General features: G+C 43.9%; 1 pseudogene; it reads right to left on the bottom strand.

The window, feature by feature from the left end:
• Nucleotides 1-8192: 8192 nt before the first annotated feature.
• On the bottom strand, nucleotides 8193-11643 carry LOC136535173 (leucine carboxyl methyltransferase 1 homolog; annotated as a pseudogene).
• Nucleotides 11644-19167: the final 7524 nt, after the last annotated feature.

Here is a 19167-nt window from a genome sequence, read left to right as displayed (position 1 = left end):
GTTTGGACGTGGTTGTGCGTCGGGTGTTAGTTGATCCAATCCCTCATGGGTTTACCCCAGCAATGGATCATCCGGCACACATCGACCCTCCCGTTCCGGAACCTTACCTGCATGTGCAAATTGCGCCTACGGTTCCTGATGCTCAATCTGCCCCCAATGCGTTATTTGGAGATGGTTGTCATACTCATGTTTTCGTGGCAGATCCTCCTTATGAGATCCCTTTGACACAGAATCATCCGAGTAAGTGTCTTAACCGCATGGTTTTTGGGAGCTTATCCCGTTCCTTACATCTATTTCTTTCATTCTTTCCTCATTTCTGTAATGACGTTGCAGGAGACATTCCTGAGAATATGGATGTGCCCTCATGTTGCTGCGCAAGTGCACTTTTGAGATGGATTTCATGGCTCCAATAATGTTGAAATTATGAATGATTCGGAGCCATATGAGATGGCTAGGGCTCTTGATTCTGATGATGATCGTCCTGTTGGAGAGCTGACGGAGAGTGATGTTGAGATGATGAGGCGTATCTTTCCCGACCGCCGTGATCCTAGAGTCATGAGTTAGTGATCTTGCTCATTCTGATCTGGCGTTTGCTAGAAGGACGTGATGATGAGCTCCTAGAAGCTCCTGAGGCCTGGTCCTAACATGGTAATTGAGGAGGGGAGGGTGTTCAATGACCTCCCTGCTTTGAAGAGGTGGTTGCAGGCTTTTGCAGTGATACGAAAGAGGCCTTACAGGGTATTGCATTCATATGTGGAGCGCCGTTACACAGTTGTGTGTGACAAGGAACGCTGCCCATGGAGGGTTTGATGCAAGGAAGCAACAGGTGACCGAAAATGGAAGATCACAAAAGTATGTTGGGCCACACAATTGTGCTGACCATGAGCTGACACTGAGGCATCGGCAGTTGACATCTACCCTCATTGCCAAGCGGTTGATGGGAATTTTGCAGGGAGAACCCAACATGAAGGTGAGAACAATTATCAGGACCGTTGAGGCGTTGTATGGAGGATATGTGATAACTTATGGTAAAGCATGGAAGGCTAAGCAGCGAGCATGGAAGATGATATATGGGGACTGGGAGGATGGGTATGAGCAGCTACCGGTTCTTTTCAATGCAATCAAAGCAGGTGAATCCAGGCATGCATTATGAGTACATCCCAAAACCTCATGCATGGAAGGATGGGAGGCAGATATTTTTCCGTGCCTTCTGGTGCTTTCCTCAGTGTGTCGAGGCCTTTAGGCACTGTCGTCCCGTCTTCTCCATTGATGGTACATTCTTGATTGGCAAATACCAGGGCACACTTCTTATAGCCATATTCCTGTGACTGCGAACAATCAAGTTGGTTCCTTTGGCATTTGCTTTGGTTGAGAAGGAGAACAATGACAGTTGGGGATGGTTCTTGAGGCTAGTCCGGATACACGTTGTTGGCCCTGGCAGGGAGGTTGGTGATCATATCTGATAGGCATCAGGGCATACTTAATGCCGTGCGAGAGCAGTTAGAGGGGTATGCACCTTTGCACCATCGTTGGTGTACTCGACACCTTGCCGAGAATCTACTACGGAAGGACGGTGTCAAGAAAAACTTTGATCTGTTCTAGGAGGCTGCTTCGACAGCTTGAGGACAAGTACTTTAGGAAAAGTTGGAGCAGGTCAGAACCGCATCAAATGCAGAAGGTAGACAATGGCTCACAGGTTTGATGAGGGATTTGGAGAAATGGACGAGAGCTCATGACGACGGTGGCTGGAGGGTACGAGTTTTCAGTGCAGCAACATGGCAGAGTCATTCAATAAGTTGCTATTGGGGATACGTGGTATGCCCGTGAATGCAATTGTTCAATTCACCTTCTATAAGCTTGTTGCCTGGTTCAATGATAGACACGCCCATGCATTGCAGTTGAGGAGTGATGGAGAGATATGGGCTCCGAAACCAAAGGCACACCTAGAGAAGGCAAGAGAAAGGGCTGGCACACATGAGGTTGCATGCTTTGACCACGCCACAGGGACTTATCAGGTCGAGCATAGGGGCGGTACAACGTCCGACGGTGAGGTCCGAGAGTCGAGGATACATGTGGTTGTCCTCCAAGATTTCAAGTGCACTTGTGGTAAACCAAGGCAATACCACTTTGTATGTTCGCATTTGGTGGCAGCAGCTAGGCATCGCAACTATAATATCGAGAGGAGGATACCTCACGAGTTCAGTGTCAACACGCTTGTGAACACATGGAGCCCTCGCTTCGTGCCTTTCCGGGACCCTGGAGAGTGGCCTCCATATGATGGGCCGAAGTACATTGCGGATCCAGCTTACCGTTGGAACAAGCGTGGATCAAGGCAGAGGACGAGGCATAGGATGGTTATGGATTAGATACCCGAAGAACTAGGCGTGGGAGAGGAACTCCATTTGTTACTGATCCCGAGCAGCACGAGTGCGGCAAGTGCGGTAGACTTGGCCACAACTCACGAAGTTGCCATTGGCAGATTAGTGAGGTAGGACTATTGGTTTATAGTATTATTTTATATTTGTCGTATCATATATTTAATTATGCATGTCTCAATTTATGCTTGTATTTGTGTCAATTACCTATACATTTATAAGTTCATGTTTCATTGTACATTGCAATTCTAATTCATTCACTTTTTTTGTAGGATGGAGCAATTCCACCTGCTCGACCCGACGTACGAGGAGACCCACCGAGGACGTCTCGTTGCGCTGGGGCAGGTAATAATCTATAAGTTTTATTCGTACATGTGTTCGTGAAGTAACATGTGACTATGTTATATTCGATGCAGGACCTTCTGCACCTTCGTTCTAGGACCCACAGTGGGTTCTTGGACATTCGGTACGACGATAGGTACACTCCTTTCCTGCAAAGAGCTAGGCCTGGATGTCATCTCCTTTCAGGTTCGTCGTGGGTTGCCCAAGTTCAACTCAGCGGCGATAACTGCGTTGGTAGACAGGTATTAAAGTGAATCATTGCCTCCATTCATGGCCATTTGTTCATGCGATTGACTTTTTGACAAGTAATCTGCTTGGTCTTAAATATAGGTGGCGGCCGGAGACTCACAGCTTTCCACCTACCTTTCGGAGAAGATGACAGTCTCGCTCAGGACTTGTCAGAAGATGCTAGGCCTAAGGATTCATGGGAACCAGTAACCGGGCAGTGCAGGTCAGAGGGATGGAGAGCACGAGTGGAGGCCTTCCTTGGGCGTGAGCTTGGCGAGCAAGGGGCTCGCACTTCTAGAGTTCCCATCTCATGGCTACATACAGAGTTCGCACAGTGCCCCGAGGAGGCAGATGAGGAGACGGTTGGAGTACTACTACCGGGCGTGGATCCTACACCTTTTTGCTTGCGTTCTCTTTCCCGACGCGATGGGTGACAATGCGTCCTGGATGTGGAATCCACTGCCTCAGTAACTAGGGACCAGGCGGGTCAGTACAGCTGGGGCTCTGCAGTCTTGTGTTTTCTATACCAGGCAGCTGTGCGAGGGGTGTCGTCGGTCTACGGTGAACCCAGTCACTTGGTGGATGCGTGTACTTGTTACAGCTGTGGATGTGGGCTCGTTTTCCTAGTTGGTCGTCTAGAGGTACTGGCTCGTCGTGAGTGGTTCCAAGGTCAGCCTCCAAGTCGCCAGCCGACGTGGGCGTACCTTTGGGACCAGGTCAGGGTTTCGCACACGAGGATAGACCGGGCGTACATTCAGTACACGAACGAGCTAGATTCGCTGACGGCGTCTAGTGTAAGTAAATTTTATTTTCCATGCTGCTATAAAAGATTAGTATACCATCTAACATCTTATTTGAACATGATTGCAGGTGGAGTGGGAGCCGTATGGTGGAGAGGACGCACTTCCTTTTCAGCTGAGCAACGTATGTGGGGCCGATGACTACTTCTATAGGATGAGGTGCCCTCTAATCTGCTTCTATGCTATCGAGTACCACCTGCCAGATAGGGTTGCACGCCAATTTGGAGTGAGACAGCTTTGGCCTATGCCTCTGTTCTCGACTGGCGTTGACTTACACAAGTAAGTGTTTTGATATTTCAAATGTCTCATGATGATGGTCCATTTCTTATAATATGGTGCCACGTACGTGGATTAATGTAACGATGACATACGTGCAGGTTGGAATCGTCAGAGGAACAAGAAGATTTTTGACTGGGAGAGGCACCACCAGTCCTACATTGAGGAATGGGAGGAGATGCATGACAACCTGGACGACACAACGAGCCACACACGAACCGTGAGTTTCAGGTGGTACCAAGCTTGGTACCAGCGTTCGACAAGGTGCAGGCTCAGGCTACTAGTGGACCGAAACTGACTACGCCGACATCGAGTCCTCCGACGATGAGGACACGACGTACGACCGGTCCACTCGTGCAGGAAGGCAGGTGGAGGCAGGACCGATCTTGGACAGAGTGGTAAGCCAATCGACTTATTTTGTTACGTTTAGTTACATAACAATACATTAGGCGTTCTTGGACCGACATTAGGAGTTATCTATTGTAGTTATTGCAACCTTCGAGCCGTATAACCCTTATAATAAGTTACATTCTTGTACAAAGAAAACAAAACTAAATGATATCTGTTCAGAAGTCTTATTATTGAAAACATTGTTGCAGGGCAATACACTGAGAAGCTCAGTTGAAGAGATCGAGCGCGTTCGGCCTAGAGTCAATGATGACTACATACTTGGCTTCCTAGATGTAAGATTAAAAATATTCTTTCAAACAAATCATTAATACGTTATATTCTTTCAGTTAACATAGTTTTGTACAACAGAGGCTTGTCACGTTCGTCTATGCCGTGCGGCTGGTCGTTGTGGTTGCAGGACAAACACGACGCATGACAGTGTACGATCCTTCCGCAGGAAGAGGAGCCTTGGGTTCCTCTAGTCAAGCAGCTATAGGGGATGAGGAGGAGGACGAGGAGGCCGACGACGATGATGACATGGACAAGAGGCACGATGAGCTTGGGCCCTCTCAGCTCCATGACGCTCCATCGACTCATCCTACACCGCCTCTAGGCACTAGGCGATGCAGTCCGCCATGACCCTTACACTCCAGGCACCAGCGCTCTGGGTCACAATGGGTAGGGGCAAGAGTAGGAGACAGTGAGGGACGTGGTAGGTTTACTATGAACTATTGTGAATTTTTGTATTTACTTTATCTTTAACTATTCGGGACTGTATGGACATTGTGGACTATTTGTGACTTTGCATGACATATTATGTTGGTTGTGATATTCGTTGTGGTCGCATTATGCTTGTTGGATGATTAAATGTTTAGAATATATATTGATGTCTCTGTTTGTAACTGTGGATGCTTCTAATACAAGACCGTATCTTGTGAATTTTTTGCGTGAACCTTTAATCAGTACTATACTTGTACAAAGGCACAAATGTAGTACACAGATTAACTATAAATTTATTACGTTTATAATCCTAGGAATATTTGTACATACGCTGTGTACAAAGAATCCTAGGATTACCAAGCAACAGTGAACAAATCTATGCTTTTCAGACAATAAACATAGACTTTTCAGATACACGGACACATCGAATTATCACATCACTGATATAGACCTTCAGATGCAAGGACAACATGCAAGGAAGCACAACTAAACTCTATCTCCACCATCCATCTTATGACTGTTTGATCCAAGGGCTGAGGTAAAGAGGCACACGGATCGCTGACATGGCACATTGACAGGCCTCCATTCCTCCTCTCAACCTATAAATAACCACTCACTCCCTCTCATTCACACAAACAATAAGGAAGAAGAACACTCCTCAGCATTTGCTTTCGTTGTAGTACCAATGTCTGGAGGGTCGTCCAGAGGGAGAGGAAAGGGGAAGAAAACTACCTGGGGGTGGGAGGGTCCTCTTGGTCCCGATTTCTTTGAGGAAGCTCTTTATGAGAGGTTCCCAGTTGAGAGCAAAAGTGATTTCACCAAAGAGGCACCACTGACAGGATACGATGAAAGGAAAGAAGAGTGGCCAAAATGCATGCATGGTGAGGACTGCCTAGTGCAGATGTTCACCGAGGGAATAGATGGAGGTCGTCGTTTCTTCAAATGCCCGCGAGCATGGGTAATTCTATTACTATTTGTTTCTTCAATATGTTTGTCTTGTATATCACTTACACGACATACTTTTTGTAGTCTTCCAGAAGAAAACTGTGGGTTCAGTAGGTGGGTCGATCCTCGACCTATTTATCCGCATGCGGAGTACATCTACTACCTACAAGACCGTATCTTCGATCTAGAAAGGGAAGTTAGCAGCGGTTACAAGGACGACGAACAGGACGACAACAACAATGGTGCCGATTCACAGGAGGCACTCTGCAATGATCCATATTGCACCTGCCCTAACCACAAGAAAAAGGGGTCTCCCCCATCACCCCCGCCACCACCACCACCAACAACGGGAGGCTACTATGGAGAAGGTGCAACACAATTTGCTATGTGGCCACACTACTAGGATGACTTTATTTTTCTTGTGGAGAACCCAGGTTTAATTACCTAAGGCATGTTAGGTTTAATTACCGAAGGCATGGTTTAATTACCTAAGGCATGTTAGGTTTAGTCAAAGAAAACTATGTACCCAGGTTCGGTATGTAGTCACATGCCATTTAATGTGTTTCGTGTGTTGATTTCTATAATGCGTATGTCGTTAACTTTTTTGCAGCACGTGTTCAAATGGAAATAAGTCGTATCATTAAGCGGAATATTAAGACCATTGATAATGAAAACAACCACATAATGAAAAGTTCGATACTATGTCACATTACACAACATATTAATAGTACAACTAAGTGCCGACAGTAGACAAAGGGGCAAATGCACTTCCAAATCCTCAATCTGAAACGTACTGAGTAAGCAACTCATCATCCGAGTACCAGTCCTCTACTACAACCCTGTTGCTGGCTAGGCTCAACTGCGTTGCTCACCTGCCTGTCGCTTGTAGTAAGCGGCCTCCGCTTCATCTGCGGCCGCTGCGGCCTGAGTGAAGAACGCGTCGTCATCCTCCTCTGCCTGTAAGCCCGCCTCTGCTAGAGCGATGAGCTCGCTCAGTCTGCCAGTGTCGTCGTCAGCCTCCTGCGCCTGAATGCCCGCCTCTGCTAGAGAGATGAGCTCGCTCAGTCTGCCAGTGTCGTCCTCAGCCTCCTGCGCCTGTATGCCCGCCTCTGCTAGAGCAATGAGCTCACTCAGTCTGCCAGTGTCGTCCTCATCCTCGTCTCCATCATCACACACACAATCGGTGATTGAACGGTGCGACCAGCTCGTGATCTATGGCATCTAACTTCTTCTCCTCATACCTTGCACGAGCCACCTCTGCAGCATGTTCCCGCTGCAACCAATCCCTTGATGTATAAAATGCAATCAGTTAGCAACTCGATAATATTACATTTAAAACCAGGCAAAAAAAGGTTTTCAAGCACTCACTGGCACATAATGTAGCAACATGCTCGTTCAAGACCTGCATCTGTACTCTTGTCTCCTCCCTTGCCTCATTCCTTGCCCTCTCCTCCTCTAACGTCGTCGCCTCTCCAATCCCCATTTGTTAAGCCCAACATCGATCGGGTTACAAATACCGCGCTGTCTAGCAAACTCACGCATCTTTTCTTTGTGATGTTTAACGAATAGGTTGACGTAGTCAGGTCCATATCCCCTCTTCCGTGCAATTACTTGCCTCTTCTTCAGTTCATCCAAGAACTTAGCTTGACCATCATAACATTCCCAACTGCATTTCCTAGTGCTCTGTTCAAAACAAATATTATATCATATATGTTAGAAAACAAACAAAATACGATTTCATGTTTACCAGAAATAACGAACCTCAATACTCAATCATATGGCCGCAATAATGACCTATTCCAAGCTCCGAAGGGACTAGGCCATAGTTGGATTTTACACCACATTCGCACATGACAGGAGGTGCTTTGTAGATTACCCGTTCTTTCTTCTTTTCCTTAACCCTCCGCGGTTCTTCCGGCCATTGGTTCTTAGGACCATACAACCACACAGTAGTTCCTGAAAGCAGAAAGCAGAAGTCGAAAGTTTCAGAGCAGAAACACACTTAATTTATAGCTTTTTCAAAAAATAAATAATAATAATAATTTAACAAAGCAATGAGCAGTACATTATTCTCAAGGGGGACACATACCTGCATCATATACCACTCTTCAATTCATCAAACAGCTCTAATCGTCAATCCTGCATCATTGCAGACAGCCTTATCAGTTGTGACATCATGGAAAGGGTGCACTAAACAAAAGCTGGAAACTGAGTTATCAACCAGGATCAAATTTAAAACTCTAGAGAAAAGAACATTCAATGGGGTGAGCATCCCATTCAATAGGTAGATGTTTTCCAGTTCACATGATTGTACCAACCAGCATCGTCCAACAAAATATTTTAGTTCAGTGGTCTCTTATCACTTTCATCCTCTTTTATATTTGAAAGTCAACATTATTTTTGTGTTTCAGTACTATTATAGATATCACTAGAAACATTACCTGCGTCTTTCTTGACTATCAATGAAGTATTATAGATTTTCAGCATATCCATGCCAACAGCTCTCTGAAAAAATGATCATAAGAACCCCAGTCCCCAGGAACTATAACATTTTGATATGCTAATATTTCATTCATATTATCAGTAATGTACTGCCATCCATTGCCAAGAAAAAGTTTTCTTGTGACTCAAGGTTGTGTGGTGTAGCATTTATACCAAGGAGGGGGCATCCTCTACTCTGCATCAGCAGGATGACAGATGGCACTAGGTGATATGTTAATGCTAAAACAAAAAATGATTGACACATCTATACTGAATGGTACAGACTAGAGCAAGGGCTAACCAAATACAAGCACCACCAGAGTATGCAAATTTAACCCAAGTTTTTTACTGAACCTTAAGCCAAAGGGTTTATGTGCCACAGTGAATTAAAGGTTACAGTGGTTCGTGGAAATACATAGAGTAAACAGATACCTCAAGATTTCTAATCATTTGCTCCCCAAATGCATCATCAGGATGAATCTGCATCAAAACATTAGCCATCAATTCCAAAGGCTACACCTAAGAGGCAAAATTAGTACACCATGAGAATGATTCGACCTGCTCATATAAGAAAAAGACAGCAGTGGAGAACTTTTGAGATGCCCAACTCACGATAGCACCAGTGGCAGTGGATCAAGGTAAATAAGCACACACTCTGCAATTATAAAGGTTGGCAAGCTGATGACAACAGAAAGTTATCAAACACTTGAAAGCTTGGTTTATATTAAAAAGACATAGAAACTACATCATGCACGTATCCTAATTGATGGGTCCCTATATTGTGTGGCATATTTTCTAGTTCAACATGTTTTCATATCAGAAGAGAAAAGAAGCTTACCTAGGATCCATTTCAGCCATGCGAAAACTGAATCCAGTTTTGGTATGTCACGAATATCAGCAGAAAATAGCTTGTAATGCGTGCTTATTACTTCACCTTTTTCTGAAATAGATGGATAAGTTATTGCGCAGGCTACAGGCACATCAAGAAAAAGAATGTCCAATTCTGTAACATGTAGTGGTCACTCTAACTTGCAATTCTACTTGAATCTGAAAGTAATATTTTGCAAAAGTTCATTATCCATTTTAAGTTTTGAAGTTCTCACAACGAGACAGAGAGTTTTCTTCCAAACAGGACGGAACGGCTACCTCTGAAACGAAACGAAAAGGAACTTTTTCTGCTATGGTAACTAGTACTTTATGCTTCTCCAGGACCATTTATTTGCTACTAAATCAGTGGATAACATTAGTGAGAACTTGACAAAAGATAACTTGAATTTTCTGTATGGAATATAAGACTTGACTACTACTTACTCAAAAAACACGTCTCCTTGTATGGTGTTTAAACACAAATATCTGTGAGATACAACAGAAATAGGATATAGAGGCAGACATATAGTGAATAATTGACAAATAGATAGTTCAAAAGGATATTTTAGTATAGTGCATGAAATTGTTTAGGAGTTTGGGTCAATCCAATTACAAATTGGAAGGACCCAACCTGCAAAAAGGAATGATACACAGAGAGTAAATGAGAGATGTACCAATTGAAATCGAAGCTTCTGGCCTAACTTTTCCTTCATTTCACTATAATGGTTAATGATGGCGGCCTTTTTGCTGGTAACCTGCCAAACATTTGCAGTTGACAGATATTATAGCGTGCATAAGGGTGAGAAGATGCAAGTGGGAAAGATTCGATAACTACTGGCATGCTAAATCACAAAACACAAGAATTACATTGCATCAAGGTGAAAATCCACTTCAGTACGAAATGAGAAATTCCAATACCTCCTTGAAATCCAGTTCTACATAAAGGTGTGGAGCCATCCCTTCATCCTTGGGGTGGGGAAAAACAAGAACAAAAATGGAATGTATCAGTTGAATCAACACAAATTAGATCTATGTACTAAGGGATAATAATTGAATTAAAGGACTAACTTGCAACTGGAAGAATGTTGTGTCAAAGCCAGCACCAAGAGATAATATTTGTTTAGGCTTCTCATTGTTACTATTCTTCCCCGCATTGAGTAATTGATGCAGAAGCTTCCTGAGAACAGACCAACGCGCATAATACCCTGCAGTGATTTGGAAAAGACAAGGTTCAAAATTCCCAAATACTTAATGTCTACATCACCCGAATAAAGACAACATCCAGAAGTGCAGTACCTACCACGATTGATTATTGGAGCCCTCCTTGTTGGTCGCCTAACAAAAAAACGCACATAATCATCCTTCATGTACCCTTTGTTAACACAGGACCTGCAAAACAAGTTAATATGCCATGTTAGTAACAAATACTGTGGCAAATACCTAGTTTGCAACAGAATGCTATCTAAGTTTAGAACCATTCCCACATTTTGCATAGTCTGCAGAGCACTTGCAGGGTCTTAAGATTGATTTCAACCTACTATGACATAAATAGCAGTGACGACAGATGCACATGAGCCTTCTGAAGTGTCGGGGCTGACATTTTGGCCACTTTGTGTATCAAGTATCAAGGACAGAAGCCCACATAAGCACTTCAAGCTGTGGCTTGAACTCGCTATCCGCTAATCATCCACACAAGAGATTTAGTTTGACAACGAATTGGTAACTGCAGCATACTCTTGCTTACCTTTATACTTGATTTCTTACACAGAAAAATAAAAATGGAACATTTCTATAGCACTGTATATCCCCTTGCCGCAAGGAGGGACTTTCACATCAAAATTGGAGTGACAAGCTACCCCAGTTCATCTTCCTAACAAGAGAACCGTGCATCGTGTTTACATGCTTATGGACTGGCTCAAGTGCTTTCTAGTTCCTACGCCGATTCATTGCAACCAAAAGTGTATAATTATCGACAAACAAGCGGCCCAACAAACCAGCCGCGCCTCTTCCATTCCATCCATCCACCACCCAATTGCAACGGAGAAAACAAATTAGCCGCACAACGGAAACCATCGCATCTCTGGGGAGAGAGGGAGGAAAAGGGAAGGGGGGTTACAGCTTGCTGGCCGCGGCGTCGTCGTTGGTGGCCTGCACGGCCGCCGGGCTGCTCCGCGTGGCGGCGCTGCCCCCCCACCTTCTGCCGAAGCTGACGCCTCCATCCGGCTGGGGCGCGGGTCGATCGATCAGGGCGCCGCCGGCCGCACGCACGGACGGGACAGGCACGGGGAGGGGCGGTGGGAGTCTGGGAGAGGACAGAGGAGAGCGGCGCCTGAACCGCTGGACGCCAGCACCACGGCACGGAGACGGACGGAGCAGAGAGAGCGGGAGAGAAGCAAGGCAGAGGAGGCATACAGCCCAAGAACGCAACGCTATGTGGGCCGGAAAGATGGGCTGCAAAAGAATACAGTCCGAGAGCGTTTTCCTCCTTTTCTTTTTTTTTTATAGCTTTTTTTAGCAAAGTTGAAACCCGTGCGTTGCAACGGGAGAGAAAAATCTATTAAACGTTAAAAGAAAAATGAGAATGTTACATTTCTACTTATTTTTTTGTACACTTCCCATTAGAATAATAAGGTATAGTTTATTTTATAATAATCATGACATCTACGGAGTACTCTATAAGTTAATATTGGCAATAATATGATAATGTCATGTTAAGTCTGTTTCAAATTAAAACTATAATCTTGATAGATTTTTTTTGTTGTAAGGCATAAAAATATTTAGTCGTAAATATATCATAATTTTAATTTTCATACTTTCATTATGTTGGTAGACTTACATTTCTAGGTACGTGATTTTTATTGAGACCTATAAAAGTATGTAATTCTATTATCTGATCAAAGTCGGTAATGGGTTTTGTGTCAAGGGTTGGTCTGTCCGGTCATGACTATAATAGAGATCTCTCTCAATTTCCCTATAGTAGCCCATGTCGAGAAATCACATTGTTATATGCATACAGATTAGAGATAGATTTATATTGGTTATATTAGAACTACTTAACACCATGGGAAATAGGTTCTTTGTCGAGTGCCAGGCTCTCGGCAAAAGAGTGGCACTCGGCAATAGGCTGCCCTACGTAACGGTGTTCGGTCACGTCCTTCTTGTCGAGTGCCTGCTGTTAGGCACTCGGTAAATTTTTTTTTGGAAATACTTTGCCGAATGCCCCTGACACGGCGCTCGGCAAAGTTCAATATTTGTTTTTTGAAATGTCTTTGCTGAGTGCCACTGATTCGGCACTCGGCAAAGATAGGAATTAAAAAAATTACTTTTTTTTGAAATACCTTTGCCGAGTGCCCCTGTTAAGGCACTCGGCAAAGAGGAAATTTCTAAAAAAAATTCAAAAACCTCTTTGCCGAGCACCTTATTCTTGCACTCGGCAAAGACCCCCTTTGCCGAGTGCCATGCCCCGGCGTTTGGCAATTTTTTTTTGTTTTTGGCCTCCAAATTTTTTGTGCAGACCTTTTTAAGTACCAGGAACTCCTCGTTAGAATTTGGGGATTTTTTGTGGCTTTTTGATATATTTAGTTACTTTATTTCGTTTACTTGATTTTTTTCAAAAAATATAAATTTGAACTGCACGTGGTACGAATAATTGAATTTAATGATTTAAAAAATGATAGTCATGTTACTGAGTGTAGTGTGAGGCCGTATCCAGGAACGGACCTGAAATTTCGGACATCTTGTTCACGAAACATGACCGCGAACTTACGTACTAAGTGTTTTTAAATTCTATAAAAAGCAAACGAAGTCCGAAAATCATAAAACTTGTTGAGATGTCGTGATATCGTATGTGGAGGCTATGATAAAAATTTCAGAAGATTTTGTGCACGTTGTCATATACGATGCTTACAAACCAAGACATCTCCACATGTGATATCCTGCAGAGTTGAGCTACTTATTCCGCCAGCTTTGTGCCAATGAGCTTTTTCGGATCGTCATTGATGACTTAGAAAAAGCGGCACCCGTGTTGCTCTGTAAGTTAGAGAAGATCTTTCCACTCGGCTGCTTCTTGCCGATGTAGCAGTTGATTGTGCACCTCCCATATGAGGCACGGATGGGGGGGGGCGTGCAGGACTGTTGGTGCTATCCAATCAAGAGATGTCTGAAGACTCTTCGCAAAAAATATAGAAATAAAGCCAAAATTAAGGCTTCCATTGCAGAGGCATACATTCTAGAGGAGGTGTAGAACTTCACAGAGAAATACTACACTGAGAACCTTCCTAGCGTTTATAATCCACCCCCTCGTTACAATGCTGGCGAAAATGAATCGAACCTCAACTTTTTCCAAAGGCAACTCGAAAGCGCAAGTGCATCGACCACTAAGCAATTGAAAAATGAAGAGTGGCGCAGTATCATGCTATATGTGTTGACCAACCTTGTCGAGGTGCAGCCGTTCATTGGGTAAGTTCTAAATAAACTTGTTTCATTTCGCTGTATGTCCTTGTTTCTTCGTCCAACCCCCTTGTTTCTCGTTGGTATAGGGAATCTCTTCGTCAATCCTGGCATGGATAAGGCAACCTACCCCACAAGAAAATGATACCCTTCTTTCACAGGGTGCGGGACTAGAGAGCCCCGATTTCATTTGTTGGTTCAAACAGAAAGCCCAAACTGATGCGCCTATAAATGACGAGCTGACACAGGTTGCAAACGGTTGTGCCGTTAGGGTCAAGTCATTTACTGGTTATGACGTGAATGGATATCGTTTTCACACAGCAAGCTATGAGTAGAGTCGGCCCAATCGAAAAACCACTAACAGCGGAGTTGTTATGCTCGGCACTGATGGACTCGACTATTATGAAAGAATTGAAGAAATCTACGAACTCTCATTCTATGGTTCCAAACCTCTTACTCCTGTCATATTCAAATGCCACTGGTTTCATCCTAGAGTAACGAGACGGACCCCTAAGCTTGGGCTAGTCGAGATTCGACAGGATTCCGTCTATCCAAGAAAAGATGTCTACATTATAGCTCAACAGGCCATCCAGGTTTATTATACGTCATACGCGTGCAAAAACACCAAGCATCTTAAGGGTTGGTCTATTGTGCACAAGGTATCGCCACACGATAAACTACCTGTCCCAAACGATTAATATTACAACTTCAACCCAAACACATATGATGGAGAGTTCTATCAAGAAGAGGGGCTACAAGGGAGGTTTGACATAGACTTAACCGAAGAGATAGGAATGGAAGTAGACAATGAAAGAGATGATGACGAGGACGTTGGAGACGAGGTGCAAAATCTGAAGGACATACAAATGCTTGAGCGATTATATTTAGGCAATGACAATGAAGACAACATTCCTCCTTTGGATAGTGTTGATGAGTTGGACAATATTGATAGTGATGACGAGACCTATGATCCAGCTAATCTCAATCATGAAGATTGTTTCTAATACATGTAATACTATGTTTTTTGTAATTATGTTTTGTTCATTTTTGCATATATTTCTAATACATGTATTACTATGCTTTTTGTAATTATGTTTTGTTCATTTTTGCACATATTTCTAATTACGTCTTGTTTTTCTTTTTTTATTGCAGGTGATTGAACAAAGATGGCGGGCGACCGTCATAGGTCCATGAACTCGATTTACCAAAGACCACACCGGCTGCAAGAGGAGGCGGAGGGGCGACGGAGGGATCGGATAGGAGGAGGAGGAGGACCGCCAGCCGCAGGAAGGGGGCCGTCTCCTCCCATGCCGTACGAGGAGGAGGTGGCGCCCATGGATGAGTCAGATGAGGAGCTGGTTCGGTAGACGAACAAGGAGGAGGGGCCACACGAGGACGACGAGTGTGAGGCAGCAAGCACGGGTTCTGCTTCCTCCGACTCCTCTTTGAGTGTCTACTTGCGAGGTCCCATGAGCCTCCCATAAGTTCCGCTTCCTCACCAACGCCCAGTGTTTCGCCCCAAAGGGCAAAAGTAAGTAACTTTATATGTTATCATCACTACTTCATATGATATGATGAAAAAACTAATAATTTTTCTTAATCACTTATGCAGGAACTGGGTGGTTGTGTCAGGTGGTAGCGCATGGCTAGTCAACGGCATCCTGGGTCTTTTGTGCAGGCAACACTTCCCCGACATTGTCACGTATGCATCGAAGACGGAGCCGGCCTACTCGTTTGACCACTATGCCATCGCCCTCGATGCGGAGTACCCCAACAAGGCGGTGCGGGTGAAGGCAGAGTTTTGGGTAAGTCTCACTCGCACAACATTGCTCAATACGTCTCATTTATTAGACTTTTCTTGAAATAATGAATGAATACATCGTTTTTGTATGCAGACTTATTACAGATGCGAGGAGGGATTTAAGGCCAAGGTGGAGCAGGTGACTACCAAAGCCTATAAAAAACTCATCATCGACATGCATCATGAGGCGCGCATCCAGGCCATCGTAACCTACTACGGGTCGAAGCTTGGAGAGAGGAAAACCAAGAAAGATGCAAGAGAGATGCAGCTGACCCAGGAGCAGTACATTGAGGTAAATGAAGAACATCAATATTGATTCGTTTTGAGATTAAGTTGGTTTAATTTGATCTTCTTATATGTCCAATTGAAAGTGCATCTAGCCCTTTAGTGGGTTTTGGTTGATTGAATGACAACGTGATTAAAGGACTAACCCGTTTGCTAAGTGTGGATAGGTAATAGGTTATCTCACAGGCACTTAATGAAAGCCAAAATGATGTGTTGTTGTATAAACAATCTAGTTCAAGCATAAGACAACAATGCAAATGGAATTCATGTGAAGACTTATTTATTGTGGGATTTCCATGTACTATGTGAAAGCAAGCTCATGATTATTAGTTAATGAGACATGAGGGATTGCATATGGAATGGTCTCATATTTGAAGCTTGCTAAATTAAATTGAAAAATATGACAATACATATAAATGGATGATTCAACACAAGACGTGACTTGATGGCTTGAGATGGTGAAGATAGCAAGGAAAGGCTTTGAGGTACTAAGCAAGGGTGAAGGGCAAGCGACGGCTTGGTGGCCGAAGAACCTAGCTAAGGTGAAGAAGAAAGTACTCGCATTTAGTTGAGGTACTAATCAAGCTAAGATGGTCATATTGATGTGAAGGATCAAATCTATAATGAAGTATTTGATGGAAGTGACTTGATACATTTGGGATTATTCAAATTTGATGAATGGAATCAAGTCACATGCTCAAGATGGCTATGCTCAAGTGAAAAGATCAACATCAACATGTTAGCACCCTTACTTAATGAAGATTGGAAGGGACGGCATCAATTCAAAAGAAATCAACTCAAGTGGTATAAATTCATTTTTCCTTTGATCTTGAGTTTAATAGGTATGCCGTACTATTAAGAGGGATGCATCATGTTGATAGATAATGTTTCATAAGTGCTCAAGCCAACCCATGTGAGTTTTGAGTATTTGAGCGACAAAAGAGCTAACTGATTTTTTGCTGGTCTGGCAATACCGGACGTGTTCGGTATTCATACTGGACGTGTTCGGTATTTATCCAGCAGTTGTAAAATTGTTGTTCTCGAGTTGGTTCGTCGGAAGTCCCGGCATGGGTCGGGAGTTCCGACGTCTCGCACTTCAACTGACTTGGAGGGTTCACTATCCTGGTCATACCGGACATGTCCGGTATTCATACCGGACGTGTCCGGTATGGATGACCAGAAGCCAACGGCTAGTTTTCAAAAGCCATGAGGGTCGGGAGTTCCGACGGTTGGGAGTTCTGACATGCGTCGGGAGTTCCGACACCTCACTAACTTTAACTCAGTTACATGTTTTTCAAATTTGCTGAGGGTCGAGAGTTCCGACGTGAGTCGGGAGTTCCGATGGTCGGGAGTCCCGACATTCATCGAGAGTTTCGACGCCTCACAACTTCACTGTAACTTAGTTACCATTGGCACAGTGTGAGTCATACCGGATGTGTCCGGTATGCATACCGACATGTCCGGTATTGCAACGGCTATAAAACGACTAGTTTTTCAAGGGGGCTATAAATACCCCCAAGCCTCCACCTTTGGAGGCTGCTGATTCTGCTGACATACAAACACGTTTTTGAGCCTTACCAACTCTCCTAAACCCTCTCTTAGTGAGTGTGTGATCCAAATTGCAAAACCAATTTGTGGGTTAAGAGAGAATTTGAAAAAGAGAGCAAGCCACCACTTGAGCACTTGTGCATATTGTCAATCTTGTGATTCGCATTTTTTACTATTGGACTCTTTGGTCCTAGACGGCTAGGCATCGCTGGAGAGCACCCGAGAGATTGTGGTTGCTTCAAAAAGTTTGTAACGGTCGATTCCGCCGCTTCAGAATCATTTAGTGGAAGAAGGAAAAGGAGTTGGAAAAGACTCTGGCTAGAGTGACCTTCATGGTACCCTCTAGGGCTTACCTTCGCTGGGTCGCCCGCAGCCCCCTCAACGGAGAGTAGGACTCGAACGAGTCCGAACTTCGGTAAAACAAATATCGTATCTTAATTCGCATTTCATTTGATATTTGTGTTGCTCTAGCTATTCTGCAAGTTCTCTATGTATACTACTATCTCTAATAGTTTCCTACAGTTTGGATTGAAGATAGAAATCAAAAGGAGCAAGTTCAGGGCTATTCCACTGAAGTCGTGAATACCGGACACGTCCGGTATACATACCGGACACGTCCGGTATTAGCCCCTGCGCCAAACTGAATTGTATTATGTTCTAACTCTTTGGTTGCAAGCGTTTGGCTCCTAGATTCATTTAGTATCTTTTATATACTCTGTGACTAACTTGTGAGGGGTGGTACTACTCTTTATTTGGAGTTTTCATTTTGGAAACTCCCTTTACTAATCGTTTCCGCTTTTAAAGGTGTTAATTTTTAGAAATGCCTATTCACCCCCTCTAGGCGGCATCCTAGGTCCTTTCAATTGGTATCAGAGTGAGGTTCTCACCTAAAGCTTCATCGCCGTGAGAAAAGGATGTCGACGTCTATCGAGTTGGAGCCGGTGCTTCTCCAAAATGATGGTTCAAACTTTCTAACTTGGTCAATACATGTACTCAGTGCTTTTAGAGATATTAGTCCTCTTGTAGAGCATATTGTGGATGCAAGCATACCTCTTCCTATAGTTGATTGGAGCAACTACAAAAAATTATCAAAAGAGGAAGAGATATGCGTGCAACTCAATGCTCAAGCTATTAATATTATTTTGAGTACATTGAGTGTAGCGGTTCAAGATGAGGCAATCTTCAATGGACAACCACCTTCGGAGAGTGCTCATCTCATTTGGACTAGACTTTTTGATTTATATGGAAAATCCAAATGTGATGATGCATTTGAGATCGAGTCAATGGAAAGTATGTCCATTGTGTCTTCATGCAGCGAAGAAGCCTCACAAGACCTCAAGAGTGCCGAGCCGGAGCAAGAAGTGCTAGCAGCGCATGACCTGCTATCTGCCTGCATGTACCGGACATGTCTGGTATGCCTACCAGATGTGTTTGGTATGGCCAAGGCAGCAGACCAGCAAGCAGCTATTTGCAACGATGCTCAAGCCCAGTGGCAACCAAGTGATGAGTCAATCTCAGTATCTCATGATACTCATCACTTGTGTCTCATGGCCAAGAAAAGCAAGAAGAAGAGTAACAAGAAAGATCAAGAAAAGGAGAATGCTCAAGTGGATGATCAAGAAGAGAGTGATGTTGAAGTTGAAGACAACTACAACCTTGA

The sequence above is a fragment of the Miscanthus floridulus genome, unplaced genomic scaffold (genome assembly GCF_019320115.1).
Source record: "Miscanthus floridulus cultivar M001 unplaced genomic scaffold, ASM1932011v1 os_2602_1_2, whole genome shotgun sequence".
Classification (NCBI taxonomy): domain Eukaryota; kingdom Viridiplantae; phylum Streptophyta; class Magnoliopsida; order Poales; family Poaceae; genus Miscanthus; species Miscanthus floridulus.
Note: the sequence above shows the minus strand (reverse complement) of the source record. Positions and strands in the feature narration are given on the sequence as shown.